At 41.1% G+C, this 16,705-nt stretch overlaps 1 long non-coding RNA gene across 1 annotated transcript in view; it reads left to right on the top strand.

The window, feature by feature from the left end:
- LOC131201605 (uncharacterized) overlaps window positions 1-16,705 on the top strand; it is a 42,003-nt gene that overhangs the window by 9,996 nt on the left and 15,302 nt on the right. The window contains exon 2 of the long non-coding RNA XR_009155938.1: window positions 9,488-9,512. This is a non-coding gene — a long non-coding RNA (uncharacterized LOC131201605). The remainder of the gene's footprint in view (window positions 1-9,487; window positions 9,513-16,705) is intronic.

Genomic DNA, 16,705 nt, shown 5'->3' with positions numbered 1-16,705 from the left:
AGAACACAAAGCCTGCAATTACTGCAGGTTCGAGCCCGGCCCAAGGTTGACTCAGCCTTTATAAGGTAGGTAAAATGAGGACCCAGATTGTTGGGGGGGCAATAAGTTGACTTTGTAAAAATATACAAATAGAATGAGACTATTGCCTTATACATTGTAAGCCGCCCTGAGTCTTCGGAGAAGGGCGGGGTATAAATGTAAACAAACAAAAAAAAATGTTACGTAAGTGAAACTAAATGGCGCTATAGTGCGACTGCAAACAAAAGAGCCTCGTCCCAGAATAGCTCGCGCATCTCCCCCCATGCCACCCAGCTGTAACAGACAACAGAGCTGGTAGCCGGTGCCCCACCCCCCAAACCTACTTTATAAATCACCATTACTGTGGAACTGGTGGGTGGTTAGAAAATTTTACTACTATCAGAGATACAAAAGTGGGTGATAGGTATAAAAAGGTTGACTACCCCTGATTTAGAAGTATATTTAAGAAATAATATTAATGCATCAGATCAAATGTTATCTATTCTGTGATTCTGTTTCTAACTACAACTCACTACTTTCTTCTGCATCAGTCAGAAACAACATCTGAAGCTGTCACTTTCTCTTGTTCTCACCTTTTCCTCCTTCTACTCATAATTACTGTATGCATAGTGGAGTTTGCACACATCCCAATGGGATCAAAATAATACACACTTCATCATGCAATAGCCATCACTGAATACTTATGTTACAATGTCTGATATAAAAGTAATGGCATTTGCCTGATGACATCACACCTACATTGTCCATTTCCCTCTGTAGCTACTCACTGTTTTGCAAGAAATCGATCGCAAAATACAAAAACTTTGTGATATTATATTAACTGAGAAACAAGCAGGTTTCCCAACATTCAAAGGAGCGAGAGGCGTATAAATTGATATAAAATGAAGTAAATAGATTTATACATAAATATGCTGTTAGGTTACCTTATCAAAATATATATTTCCAGGGAATTTTTCAATGAAAGCTAATCATGATCTATTAAAACTGGTCTTATAGCATGCATACTGCACCAAAGTCTCTTCAAAACTCTATTGACTTTGAACTGGCTCCTAGAAATTATTCTCAGAAAGACACATTTATTTGCACATTCACAAAGAGATACTGAAAATCCGAAAAAGAATGATGGATAAAAGATAGCTCCATGTAAAGTAGAGCCAATGATTATGGCCAAGAACAAAGAGTCAACCAGTAGATCAATTCTTTCAACCCTCTCCGGACAAAGAAATGATGTGAGATCAGCCAAGCTGCATTTTGTATGGTTGCTTTTCATACAAGGACACTACAAAGCAATGGTCTCTGGATGGTGAGAAGAACCAGAAGCTGAGGGAATGTTCCATACTGGCTTCAGCCACAATAATTTAGAGCAGTTTAGTTAAAAGATATAAAAAACATGAAAATGTCCACACTACATATTAAAGTAGGAATAAAGATAATTAAGAAAGAACAAATACAGATCAATAAAAGGAAATATAAAGAATAATGGTGGTCAAAACTGATTAGAACACCGTCCAGAACAGCTTGATTGTCACCATCCTCCACTAGAAAGGAAGGTGGAATCTGGTCTCTATTGGTAGAGCAATCTAGCATTGCTATTTCATTAATGATTGTTGATACTATTTTAAGCCTTCTTGGAAGTACTTGTGTCTCCTTAAATTAGATATAGATAACAGTAACAGATAAATATATAAAGAATGTGTCCAACCACTCCCTCCACATATATTTCTGTACACCTGACTGGATAAGAGATGTCTATTAGCAAGCCTGGTGTAGTGATTAAGGCGCTGGGCTAGAAACCAGGAAACAGCCTCCCTCTGAATCATAATTTTTAGGCATCAAAGTCAGTTGGGTGGCTTTGGGACAGTCACTCTTCTCAGTCCAGCCCACTGCCAGAGTAGTTGTTGCAAAAAAAATAAGTATACATGATGATGATGAAGGATGTAAAATAAATAAATAAATAAATAATTGCAAATTTCAAAGGCAGTGTAGCACTGAATAGCAATAGCACTTGGACTTATATACAGCTTCATAGTGCTTTACAGCCCTCCCTAAACGGTTTACAGAGTCAGCCTCTTGCGCCCAACAATCTGGGTCCTCATTTTACCCATCTCCAAAGGATGGAAGGCTGAGTCAACCTTGAGCCTGGTGAGATTCGATCTGCCAAACTGAATAGTTGTTAGGAAAGGATTGCAAGGTGAGAAAAGCAATAATCTTCCCTGATGACCATTCCAGTGGACTTCCCTACGAATCACTGGTCCAGTCTTGAGTTTTTAACTACGCCCAATTCCTTCTGCATTCGAAACCCCGCTCATTTCTGCTAGGCCAGTAGGAAAGCATCCTTAAAAGATGAAGGCAACGCTGATTGGCTTTTGTTGTTGCCAAGACGACGGATCGGGAGAAAAGAGAGTTGGTCCCCTCGGCGCCGATTCTTCTCTCACTCATCCAGCGATTTCTGCCATCACCTCCTCGTCTTCTCCCTCCCCCCCCCCGTTTCCCCCCCCCACCCCTTGTCGCCGCACCACGAAGCGGATCGTTTTGTCATTCCAGGCTGTTTTGGGAGGGGTGGAGTCATCCTCGGGGAGGGCTTCGCTCGAAGCGCGCCCCAGCGAGGGAACCGGCCGGAGTTGCCAGCGATGGGCTGTAGGAACTCCACTGTCACCAGCGCTGGCAGCAAAGGTGAGCGTGGAATAAGCAGGAAAGTGGGAGTGGGAGGGGAAAGCTGGAAGACTCCAGAGTGGGGGCAAAGTACAGGAGGAGTTCAAGAAGGTCAAGAAATAGAGTCGAGTGAAAGGGATTTAAACAAAAGAGAGAGAAACTACCGGAGGAGGAAGAAGCTCCATCTGTTCTAGAAGCTGCTGTTTTTCTTTTGGGCCTGGCGAGGAGAAGGAAGAGCACGCACACTTCTAGAACTGGAAAGAAAGTACTACTGTAGCAGTTTTGGGGAGGCAAGAAGAGGCTGGGGATGGGGGGGAGCAAACGGTGTGTGTGTGTGTGTGTGTGTGTGTTTAGAGGGCGTGGCAGCAATGCATGCTTTTCCTCCTCTTTTTCTGCAGGAACAAAATAGCTTTGAAGATTCTCCTGGATTCGGGGCTGGGGAGGTCTAGCAAAAGAACTGGGACGTTTTTGGTCAGATAACATTTGCAGGCAAGAACGCCCCAGGTTTTTGTTGTTGTTGCTATATTTGTTTTTTTACTAGTTATTTGTGCCTAAGACAGTATTCAGTTATTTTAATTGCACTGTCACGTGTATTTATCACTCTTGCTTTGTAAATGAGTACAGTATGATTGCTAATCATACTGTAATCAACTAATTCCCACAACACTGTCAAATAATTTACTAAGACTGTATTACTATTTTTCTTCTCTTCCTTACTAGTATCTATCTCTTCCCACTTATTACTATAACTATGTTGCTTGTATCTTTCAATTTATATTGTTTTTATTGGCTTCATAGTATGATTTGATAGCTTATTAGTAACCTTGACTATCACTAAGTGTTGTATCTTTTTATTTTCAATGAATGTATTTTATTCTCCTTATGTACACTTTCATATACATGCATACCTTGATGAACGTATCTTTTCTTTTATGTACACTGAGAGCATATGCACCAAGACAAATTCCTTGTGTGTCCAATCACACTTGGCCAATAAAAATTCTATTCTATTCTAAATATAGTAGACGAAAGACAAATGTGTCCAATCACACTTTGCCAATAAAGAATTCTATTCTATCCCAATTTTGTGGCTGGTTCAGAAACAATTCTTAACTAAAATCAGCACAGCTTAATGCTAACAATATATATGTTTTTTTCATCCTTGTGACGCTGAAGCTGCTCCACTGATTTCAATGGGACTTATAAATAAGTATGTGCCTTATTCTGTTAGCATAATTTTGGATATATATATACTACTCTTAAGTTCTACTTTTATATACTTTTAATATTCTCCATTGTACACAAACATTCATCTTAAAAATGTTTCCTGTACTGTAATCTAAGGGAATATGTTTTACATTGGCACTTTAAAAAGTAATGATGAAAATAAACATTAAGATTTTTAGTGGCGAGTCATTGGCCCCGATGGAGAGGGTCCGCAACTTAGGCGTCCTCCTGGATGAACGGCTGTCTCTAGAAGAGCATTTGACGGCCGTCTCCAGGAGAGCGTTCTACCAGGTTCGCCTGGTACGCCAGTTGCGCCCCTTTCTGGACCGGGATGCCCTATGCACGGTTACTCACGCACTCGTGACATCTCGCCTGGATTACTGCAATGCTCTCTACATGGGGCTCCCCTTGAGGGGCATCTGGAGGCTACAGTTAGTCCAGAATGCAGCTGCGCGGGTGATAGATGGAGCCCCTCGTGGCTCCCATATGACACCCATCCTGCGCAGACTGCACTGGCTTCCTGTGGCCTTCCGGGTGCGCTTCAAGGTTTTGGTGACCACCTTTAAAGCGCTCCATGGCATTGGGCCGGGTTATTTACGGGACCGCCTACTGCGACCGAATACCTCCCACCGTCCCGTGCGCTCTCACAGAGAGGGTCTCCTCAGGGTGCCGTCAGCGAGGCAATGTCGTCTGGCGACGCCCAGGGGAAGGGCCTTCTCTGTGGGGGCTCCCACCCTCTGGAACGATCTACCCCCCGGACTTCGTCAGCTTTCGGACCTCCGGACCTTCCGCCGCGGGCTTAAAACATACTTATTTAATTGTGCAGGACTGAGCTAGATTTTAAATTTCGGGTTTTAAATTGGGTTTTATTTCTATTCTTAATTGGACGGGCTTTGAATAAGTTTTTTAAATGTTTTATATTGTATTTATATTCTATTTATCTGTTTTTAGTGCCTGTAAACCGCCCTGAGTCCCTAGGGAGATAGGGCGGTATATAAATATGATTAAATAAATAAATAAATAAATAAATAAATAGTGTTCTTTACCCAATTCAGTTATATTCAATCCCTTTTCCCTCAACATAGACTGTTTTGAGTGCATTTATTTCAGACTTCATGTGTCAACAGTCAGAAGTGGTGGAAGACTATTGAATTATGAAATGTAGGGTGCAAAATACAATTTTAAACGTATCTCCTTGTGTCTATATAGGAAGGAGAATAAGTAGAGCCATGTGGCAAGTACCCACTACTTTTACACCTTTTCAACTTTTCCTTTCTTTCTAATAGATGAAGTCATAAAATATCTGTAATTTGGGGCATTTCAAGTATCTCATCAATATAATGATATTCTAAGTGCAATTACATTGCAAAGAATAATCAATTTCACAGCTCAAGGAACAAACTATTATGTTTCTTCCATGCCATTAATAGTTTGAGAAATATCTTGAACTTGATTAGACCTTTCTGCTAGAAAATATTGAAAAGACATAACTCAAAGATAATGGTTGTGTAATACAGGTGTTCAGATGAATACATCTATTGTTGCACACTAATGAAGCAGATTGTAGTATACTTTGACATTAGTCTATTTTGGTGTATCTGGTTATAATAATAATAACAACAGAGTTGGAAGGGACCTTGGAGGCCTTCTAGTCCAACTCCCTGCCCAGGCAGGAAACCCTACACCATCTCAGACAGATGGTTATCCAACATTTTCTTAAAAATTTCCAGTGTTGAGCATTCACAACTTCTGCAGGCAAGTCATTCCACTTATTAATTGTTCTAAATGTCAGGAAATTTCTCCTTAGTTCTAAGTTGCTTCTTTCCTTGATCAGTTTCCACCCATTGCTTCTTGTTCTACCCTCAGGTGCTTTGGAGAACAACTCAACTCCCTCTTCTTTGTGGCAACCCCTGAGATCTATTATACTTCTTGCTTTTTTTACTTCTTCTGTTCAGTCATGACTGAGTCTCAAAGACTGCCTGGACAAGAAGGTTATTGCCTCCTTCCTAGGGCTGACAGAGATTGACTGGCCCAAGGCCACCCAGGTGGCTTTGTGACCAAGGCAGTACTCACAGTCTCCCAGTTTCTGACCTGGTGCTTTAACTGTTACATTAAACTGGCTTTTGTTATAGCTTTATGGTCTTTTTAATGGTTTTTCTATGGATTTGCGTTTGGAAAAGGGCAAGGTGCATTTCTGGTGACAATCTAGGTATGATTATTTTAGAGTAAACATTTTGATGACTCGGTATTTATTTATTTATTCGATTTGTCTAGCCACTCAATCGATGACTGGGTGGCTTACAATTTTTTTTTAAAAAGGCAATTAAAAATGCTAAAAATGCTTAAAAACAATAAAAATACTAAAAAGATTAAATGCACCTAGGAACAAGATGCTTGGCCGGTTAGCAATACAGTCAGGAAACGGGATCCTTCATGCACTTGGGACCCAGACATGGGAACATAGCCAGGTTTTTAGGACCGTATGAAAAGCTAGCAGAATTGGGGCCATTCTGATCTCCGAAGGGAGGATGTTCCAAAGAGCAGGAATCACTGCAGAAAAAAAAAGCTTGTCTTCTGGTCTCCATTAGCTGGTACTCTGCCTGACAGGATCTGCAGCATGCCTACTGTCAGCTTTGAAAGCCATACTAGGCCAGAGGCTTCCTCGCCACCACTTTCTCCTGTGTGGGAAAGTAGGAGGGGGGGTTAGTAGAAGGGGCCTTTAGACATAACAACATTCTTCCTGCCGGTCAAGGGACTGCATCTGGAGAAGGAGTGGCCGGAGTAATGTCTCGAGATGGGACGGTTGGCGATTGGAGCATGTGATCGGTAGAGGGGTCAAGGGGGTGGTGATTTTGGAGTTTGTCTTGCTGAGGAAAAACCTGGATCCCCCAGATTCGGAGTTTCCCCAGTTGTGCCAGTTTACGATGCTAGTAAAAGAACTTTGAAAGATGTTTGCTTCGGCGTCTTTTCTGCAAGAGGGGGTTTTCTGGAACACTGACAACTACTATGCTCCACCTAGTTGGACGGGTAGAAGCTCTTGGAAAAAAGCTGAGCCCTCAGCTACCCCACTCTCAAGCCATGCAGGATTTTATACCAGTAATTTAAATTGCATCCAGAAACATACTGGTAACCAATGTAGTTCATGCAGAAGTGGTGTTATGTGTTCCATACATCTGGCACCATTTACATTCTGCATCAGTTGAAATTTCCAAATGGTCTTCAGGGGCAGCCCTATGTAGACTATGTTACAGCGGTCTAACCTAGAGGTTACAAGAACACGAGTTACTGTAAGCAGAGCACAGAATAGATACTATGGAGTTGTGTTACTGTATATACCAAGGCTTAACTGAATTCTCCTGTTTTGGGGAACATCTGTTTGAAAAAGTATCTTAACAGGTAGGTCTGGGTTTTACCAATCAGGCAAGGTACCCCTAGTGATGGCCGTTCCACAAATAGGCAGTGTTTCTCCAAGGCAGCCACAACTCCAAACTGTTCTCTGCCCAAAAGATAAGAATCCCCATTTAAAGTGTAAGGATGTGCAAATTGTAGTCATTGAATAAACCATAAGTGGCTTTAAGGCAATCAAGCACAGAATGGAATCATTGTTAGAATGATATGCAAACACAAGTAAATGATTGGTTTGTAGTTTCCTGACTTCTTTCTAGCTACTGTTGCTTTTTATATAACTCATTTTAACAAGAGCATCTGTTGGACAGTTAAAAGAAAGTTAAAATGGGTAATCAAAATCCTGTTTCTTTTATGTGCATTGCAAATGTGACACATATAAAAAGTAGGTGATGCACAGTCACTGTTTTGAATTTTCCAGTTATTCCTCTGAACACCTGTGTACACTAATCAATTTACAAAAGCATATGTAGCAGAGCAGGCAGAGCTGGAGGACGGAGTTAACTGCGCTATCAGTTTGGAGTCATTGTGTTGCCACAAGAGTCCCGCTCCTCAAGAATTCCGTTGATCCTTCTCTTGTGCCACTTTAGGATTGATCTTTAATTAACTAGATTCTTGTGTATAAGTCACAGTAATAAATTCTTCTGTGCTTTAAATGCAATGAATGTTCCTGGTTATTTGTGCCTGACAGCATATTTACAAATAAATTAGAAATTGGTCTAAACAAACTACGAAGACGTGTTTATTTTCTTATCTGTAAAAGCCAATAGTATGTTTTAACTTTGATTTGTTAAATGAGCCATTGTCGTTAGCCTCACACAGTCCACTAAGTCATAAACCCCCAATTTACTAACTAGTAAAGCTGTGCAAAGCTTTGAAGGAGTGATTCAATTTCACAGTGATTTGACTGAATCACCGTATTAAGTAGCTCCATGAAGCAATGTGTCATCCTCATGTGTGAAGAAGTGAAGCAGGGATAGCAGTTCCGTGCTTGGGAAAAGCAGCTGCAGCCAGGCAGAACTGCTTCCCACTCTACTTTCCTTGTACATTCACTCACTCACTATTTTACTCACAACCTTACTCACAAACAGTATTCCAGCTACCTAATTATTTGAGCCACACCCTGGCATTTTCAAGGATGTGCTGATGTTCAGAGGCAGCTTCACCCCACCCAGGCCCTTAGCTTACAAGAAGAAACGCTAAGAGAGAGTGTGGGTAGGTGTGTAGAAAAAAAGGAAGCAAACTGGGAAGTGGAAGCAATGTCTGGAGATGGGCAGCTATTACACGGACGCAAGAAAACTATAACTCAACAGCCAGGAGCACAATCTATAGTGAGCAGCATATCCTGAGAGGAGTTCTGCCTGGAGTTTGACAGCAACTAGAGCCTGTTGTTGGAGAAGGTGTGTCCTGTAAAGCTTTGCATACATATCTACTATGTTATTGTGTGTCCAGTCCTTGGGAAAAAACAAAACAAAATATGAAGCAAAAGTACATGTTGGTTTGCTTTTCATGGCCTCACAGGCTCAAGCCAGCACTTTTAGTAACCAGAAAAGCTTCTATACTTCTTTATCCTGGACACGGACAGAAGCCTCTTCTAACACTTTCAGTCAGCTACTGGACATACTAAAAGAGATTTTGTGCAAATGCCGCGCTTAAAACACAGAAAATTTCTACACGAATGTCTGTTTCAGGCTGAGGCTGTGAGGTATCTCCTTAAGGGCCATCAGTCTGATTTTGAACAAAATGGGTCCATCAATGTGATTGTTTTACCATCCTGATTATTTTTACCTGATGACATCCGGATTGTGTTGTGACTTCTGTACAAAGTTCCTGCTGCATACCCAGCTGGAACAAACAAATATTTTGCTTTTGTAGGCAATGATTTGCCTGAATGATTTGCGTGAATCAAATTCTGGGCAAATAAGTAGCAAGGTGAGAAGTAGCTTTGTGAATGTGAAAGGTCTAGATGTATTCACAGGGTTTCCTGATTAAAGTATCCTGAAACTGATCTCACTAAAGAAAGTGGAGGTGGGAAAAATGAGTGATATTTGCAGAACATTGGCAGTCATTTTAGGCTTCCCATAATTACTGTTGGTCAGATATATGGAGGGAAAAGGGTAACTTCTAAGTTCACAAACATGTTTTCACATTTTTTTCATTCCAGGTACTACAGCAACATCAAAAGTAATGTAAGTATATATTTTGATACATTTTTTTCTATTTTGTGTTATGTTTTCCAGGTATTACAGAATATATAACAAGGTCAAGATAGCTTCTAAGTAGTTTGAGCAGATTGTCAATTTGATCACACTAAGCCCTACTTTGTTTAGCCACTGTTTATTAAACAAAATACCTGTTTGGTATAGTGGTTAAATATCAGGCTAAAAGCTGGAAACCATGAATTCTAGTACACCCTTAAGGCACAAAGCCAGTTGGGTGAACTGGCCAGTCACAATCTCTTAGGCCTATGAGAGAGGCAATGGTACACCACTTCTGAAAAAACTTGTCAAGAAAATTGCAAGGACCAGTCCAGGTAATCACCAGAATCAAGCACTGATTTGAAGGCACCAAAACCAAACTACAAGTACTATGTTCGTACAACTTGGTACGTCAAATGGCATAGCACGTTACAACAGGATGTTGCATGTTAGCACATATATACCAGTACTATTACAAACTCCTGCTAACTTGAAATGTGGGTTGCTTATTGATAATTTAGACCAGGGGTGTCCAACCTTACCAAATTTAAGACCTGTGGACGTCAACTCCCAGAGTTCCCTGGGCAGCCATATTGGCTGGGGAATTTTTGACATCCACAAGTCATAAAAGTTGCCAAGGTTGGATATCCCTGACTTAAGATGTTTTAGGAACCTAGTCTTTATTTGTTCATGCTAACCAAAATGTGATTTCTTGATTTTGGCTTAGTATGACATGCGAACCCAGGTTTTGTGTTATATAAATCATGGTTTAATATGTTGGGTTAACCCAATCAGTTGTGGCTTATTTAGCAAGCCAGTCTCATAATGAAAAAATAATAATAATTGCATGCTTTCTCTTAAGATTGTCTTATTGGTAGAACAGGTATTACAATAATTGGATGATGACGAAGCAATGTTTTTTGTTTAGTCAGGGACAATTAGGCAGAAATGAAATTACAATGCTTGTGAATTCAATTATAATAGTAGTCATAAGTGCCTTAGAAACGTCATTCTCAGAACATCTATGTGAAGCTGAGTGAAAATGCAAAGTGGTCAAGTATCATATCTAAGAATTTGTGACCATTTTGTAGCCAGAAGCTAATCAGAGCTGCTCAGCCAATGACAGTTCAATAGGTAAGGATTTCTCAAGAAAAAATGTAGTGAAGGAGAAGATGTCACTGATGAATCCTATGGTGGTGGTGTTGTTGTTGTTGTTGTTGTTGTTGTTAAAGGCTTATGTATCTGAGCTTATAGAGTAGAAGGGGAACTTCTTCCTCCTCTTGAAACCCTCTGAGCTTTTGCACTCTAGCCCTAGAGAATGTCTTGGTGTAACAGGTTGGTATGTATTGCTCCCCCTACCTACTGTGTTTCCCCAAAAATAAGACAGGGTCTTATTTTCTTTTGACCCCCCCCCAAATAAGGGCTTGGCCTTATTATCGGGGGGTCTTATTATTTTGGGGGTGCAGGAGGCAGCAAGCGTGGGACTGGATGTTCCGTTGCTGCCATCGCCTCCCCTCCCTGTTCTTTGCGCTGGCCGAGCAACCCAACACGTCCTACCCCCCTTAATGGCAACAGCTACTTCCCTTCCCCGCCAGCCATCTCTTTATCGAGAGGGTGGCAGGTGGGGCGGTGGAGAAGTGAGATGCGTGGAGCAAGATATGGCTCCCCTTGCTGTCTCTTCCCCCCCCTCGCTGGGCATGACAGGGCTCCTGCCCCTTGTTTAGCCACCCACCCCCTTTAGGGCTGCAATTTGGGGGTAGCAGGTAGGGCGGGTGAGAAGTGGGACGTGCGTCTTACCTTTCAAGCTCCGTCGCTTTTCTTGCCGTTGTTTCTAGGGAAACACGCTGTAAAAGAAAGCCTTTTCGTGAGTTCGAGAAGTTTGATTGAACTCCCGAAAAGGCTTTCTTTTACAGCGTTTCCCTAGACACAACGGTGAGAAAAGCAACGGAGCTTGAAAGGTAAGACCTGCATCCTGCTTCTCGCCCGTCCCACCTGCCACCCCCAAATTGCATCCCTAAAGGGGGCGGATGGCTAAACGAGGGGCAGAAAACCTGTCATGCCTGGCAAGGGGGGGGGGGAAGAGACGGCAAGGGAAGCCACATCTCACTTCACACGTCTCACTTCTCCCCTGCCTCCCCTGCCACCCCTCTCTATAAAGAGACGGTGGGGAAGGGAAGCAGCCAGACTGCTGTTGCCATTGGAGTGGGTGGGATGGGTTGGGCCACTCGGCCAGTACAAAGAACAGGGAGTGGGAGGGCATGTCACAAAAACCCCAGCCTCACCTCCTCGACTCATTTTGGTTGCGTGGCAAGCAACCAGAGGAAATGGTGGGACCGGCTGCGCATGTGTGTAAGTAATTAGTGGGAGGATTTATTTTGCAGGTGGCTTATATTATCACATGCACTGAAAAGCCCAATTGCGCTTATTATCCGGACATATTTTCAGGGAAACATGATATCTTTGACAGAATGCATCAAAAACTCTGAGCTTTTGCACTCTAGCCCCAGAGAATGTCTTGGTGTAACTGGTTGGTAGGTACTGCTCCCACTACCTATCTTTGAAAGGATACGTCACCTGACCTCCCCCTAACCCTGGTGTAAGAATGAGAGAGGGCTCCTATAACTTGTACTGCCGTGTTTATTGAAAAGATGAACATGGAAAAATGAAATACTTTATATGCTATAAATTCTTAGATGTGTGGTTAGAATCAGGTAACTAAAGATCTGGCCCTTCTCCTCCTTGAGAGACAGAATAATCTCAGCAGAAATAAACAAAATCAAATTATATTTAGAACAGAGAAAAAATAAAATATGAAAACTGTTCGCTGCCCAGAGTTCCATGGATTAGGGTACATAGATTTTTGTACCAAATAAATAAAGAAATAAATTATTTTTAACTTTGCATATTAAAATTCAAAAAGGGTTGGTTACAATTATTTAAAAAAAAATGACAGACTTTTGGGACAATATTTTAAAAAAGAATTGCAAAAAGAAAGCACAATGTTCAGTTGTGAAATTGTAAAATTACTGAATTGTAAAATTCAATAGACCACAAGATGGCGCTGGTCTGTTATGATATTGGACATGGTTTGAGATGGAAGTCAAAACAGAAAAGTTTAAGAATTACTGTAGATTCGGCAGAGATATCAGAAAAAATACTTAATATACAGTAGGTCTTACCTAATATATAATATAGGACCCTTAAAAAATAAATACCATCTCTGTTCAAATTGTTTCTTGGAAACTCCATTTTAATCAGAGGCGGGAAATAATTCAGCTTTTTTCCCTTTTTCTCAGCAGACAGCTGCTTGCTCCATTCCACAGGAGTTCCATCTTTTTTTAAATAAAAAAACTATCATATATCTCATAAATCCAGCAAAAAATTTAGAAATTTGGCCACTCTCTATACCTATATAATATAACTCAACTTTTCCTGGTGAATGTTGATTGAAATTCTGATGCCAATTGGCTGTTGGATGTCTGTCAGTGAATATGAGGTGGGATTTGCAATTTGTTATTTATTACAAGTTAAAACTCCTTGCCCTCTTTAAAAAATGTTGACAACCTCATAAATCAAATAAACCACATTATAAGGGTTTAAATCTAGGATGCAAAAATCCAGATGACCACTAAAACGATGCCAAGAAATATAGAAAACTCTTTATTTTAAGATATACGATTCTACTAATTTGCTAAGTGCTTTGAGTCAGACTGGTTATAAAAAGAACTTTTTTCATGGCTTCTTTAAATATAGAATTTGCTCAATATATAGTCAAGGTATGATTTTTATCATGATTTTGCAAAGTAATTTCTTGCATGATTTTTTGTCTAGCAAATTCTTATTCCCTCCCCTGCCTAGTTTTAGTTTATTTCTCTTTACCAGGCAGAGTAATAAACAATCTAGGCCTTTTGATGGCACTCCCAATTTCTTTGCAGCATTAATTTTGTCTGAAATGGTCACATGTAATGTATGAAACGTTTTATTTTCTTTATTTTTTTCTTTTCTTTAATCGCTCCATGATATCATAGTAGAAACATTTTTGCTGTTTTCGCCAAAACAGACAAGGATTCCTCCTAATCCTTGTGTGTAGGAATTGTGAAAGTTCACACTTTGCTTCATTATTGTTACTAATTGGTTGCATTTACTTTCTGCTATTTTGTGCTTGGGAGGCTGCAGTTTAGTACAGTACTGTTAGAGCAGTGTTTTTCAAACTTGGCAACTTTTTAAATCTGTGGATATCAACTTCCAGAACTCACCAGGCAGCATGGGCAATTCTGGGAGTTGAAGTCCAGACATCTTGCTGAGGTTGCAAAACAGTTAGACCAGGTGTCTCTAACCTTGGCAACTTTAAGACTTGTGAACTTCAACTCCCAGAATTCCTCCGCCAGCTTTGCTGGTGGTGGAATTCTGGGAGTTGAAGTCCACAAGTCTTAAAGTTGCCAAGGTTAGAGACCCCTATGTTAGACTAATACCAAGGTCCTGACATATTTTAAAATTTCTAAAATGAATTTCCCATTTTCTTCCCCTTGATAAAAGGAGATACTCATTCCAACTCTTTTTGTTGACTTTCTGTGAGGTAAATCAAAGAAGCTGCCTTGGTTGCGAGTTGGCACAGATCAATGCTAAGACTCCGGGGTGTAGAAATGATCTCTATCATTAGATATCTCTGATATCTAATGATCTCTAGGCTCTAAATATAGCAATGGTAAAATGCTATGTTAGTGATGGTTAACTTCTTCAGCAACGAGTGCTGAAACTGGAGTGTGTGCACACGTGTGCACCAGGGGTAAAATGCACTTACCTTCGTTACTGGATCGGAAGCGTGAGCATGCGCGCCTCTTCTGTGCATGTGCAGGGGGTAAAAAACGGGACGTGATGACGTCCCAGTGGGTGGGCAGAGCTTCCCACCACCAACCTTACTGGATCGCGCGAGCTGGATAGATCCGGCCAGATTTCACCGCTGGTGTGCATGCACCGGAACCTGGAAGAGAGCAGCTGGCTGGTAGGCATGCATGCAATGGAACTTGGAAAAGCAGTGGCAATGGCATACGTGCCCACAGAGAGGGTTCCATGTGCCACCTCTGGCACATGTGCCATAAGTTCGCCATCACAGTGTTATGTAGTGGAAGAAAGAAACGAGACAATAGACAGAAGAGAAGATGAAGATATTGTAGGAAGCAATAGGAGTTAGTGAGATAGACTACAGGAGGCCCTTTTAGATAACCTCTCTGCTATTTTATTGGAGCCTGGACTGATTAACACCGACTCCTCAGGAAGTTTCCCATTTATTGTTGCTTTCCTGAGCCTACTTGAGAAGAGCAGGTGTTCAGCTGCTTATTGACAGAGAAGGAAGTAGTATTTAGAACTGGTTGGGCCTTGAGATACTGCAGTCTTTACTCAAATCAGGCTTGAAAACATATTGCTAATTTCTCTTTCTCTACTGAACACCAAGAGCCACTATAGCGAAGTACAGTGAATGTTATACACCTAGTCCTCAACTTACGACCACAACTGAGCCCAACATTTACTGTACGTTACTAGTGAGAAATTTGTTAAATGAATTTTGCCCCATTTTATGACTTCTTTTGCCACATTTGTTAAGTGAATCACTGTAGTTGCTAAATAGGTAACACGGTTGCTAAGTGAATCTTCGCTTAGCTTTGCTTGTCAGAAGATCGCAAAAGGTGATCACATGACCCCAGGACACTGCACCTATCACCCGTCAGTTGCCAAGCATATGAATGTTAATCACGTGACCATGGAGATGCTGCAATGGTTATAAGCAGTGGTGGGATTCAGCCAGTTCGCGCCACTTCGGGAGAACCGGTTGTTAACTTTCTGAGCAGTTTGGCAAACTGGTTGTTGGAAGAAATCATTAGGACAGAGAACCGGTTGTTAAATTACTTGAATCCCATCACTGGTTATAAGTATGAAAAATGGTCACTTTTTTCAGTACCACTGTAACTTTGAAAGGTCACTAAGCAAACTGTTATAAGTCGAGGACTACCTGTACCAAACAGCAATTGAGTGAAAGAAGAAAGCATTTCGTAGTGATGGTGTTCAGAAAATAAAGGAAGCTTTCAAAGCAGGAAAGAACTTCCCTGAAATATATGGACAACAACGTTCACAGTAAGCTCCCTTGACATAGGGTGGATATAAATAGTGAGCAGATGCTTGATCTTCCAGTGAATTAACAGGCAGGTTTTCTGATAGCTTTATAGTAGCAGTAGCAATACTGTGTTTCTCTAAAAAGAAGGCCAGGTCTTATTTTCTTTTGACCCCTGAAGAAATAGCTAGGCCTTCTTTTTGGAAGGTTTTAATTATTGACTCACCTCACGGCGGTGGCGCTGACAGTCCCGCCCAGCAGGAGCCCACTGCTGGCCCATTTCTTCTACGGTCGCTTGCCACCACTTGCCACTCGCACACATTGCCCCGACCTCCATTTCGCCTTCAGATGCCTGCTGGAACTCTGTTATAGGCTGAAGATGCCTTCCGGCAAGCATCTGAAGGCAAAACGGAGGCCAGGGCGATACATGCGAGTGGTGGCCAGCGGCTGCAGAAGAAGGCAAGGCAGGTGTCGGGGTATGCGAGGCCTGGTAAGTAGGGTGGTTCCACCCCCACATCCCCACCCTAGCTTATTTTTTACCTGTGTGCCTCACCCCACCCCCTGAACCCCGGGGTGGGCAGGGTCATAATTAGGGCTAATTTTGTGGGTGGGGCTTAATTTGATCGCATATGGTCAAAAACATGATAGGGCTTCTTTTCTTTTCTTTTTTTTTTTTTTAATTTTAAATTTTTTATTATTTTTTTTTGCAACAAACAAACAAAAAGAAAATACATTATTACACCCTTGTGCTATACATAAAAGGAAGATTTGGGTCTTCGGATATATCCTCATGATTGCCAAAATCCACGTTCTCGAGGTACAGGTACTGAAGCGTCCAATGTTCCAAGCGCAAAGTCCACAAATGGTTTCCAAGTCTTCCAGAAAATATCTTCTTTATACACACCACTTCTAATTTTAATATCACATGTCATTTTATCATTTAAAGCTAATTTCCACATTTCAGAATTCCACTCTTCTATTCTAAAAATCACATCTAGTTTCCAATATCTAGCTATTATAATTCTACCTATTATAATCATAATTCTAATCAATTCTTTTCATATTTTGTTAATTCTAT

This window comes from Ahaetulla prasina, chromosome 7 (assembly GCF_028640845.1).
Source record: "Ahaetulla prasina isolate Xishuangbanna chromosome 7, ASM2864084v1, whole genome shotgun sequence".
NCBI classification, from domain to species: Eukaryota; Metazoa; Chordata; class Lepidosauria; order Squamata; family Colubridae; genus Ahaetulla; species Ahaetulla prasina.
The sequence above is the reverse complement of the archived record's forward strand: the minus strand, read 5'-3'. Positions and strand labels throughout refer to the sequence as shown.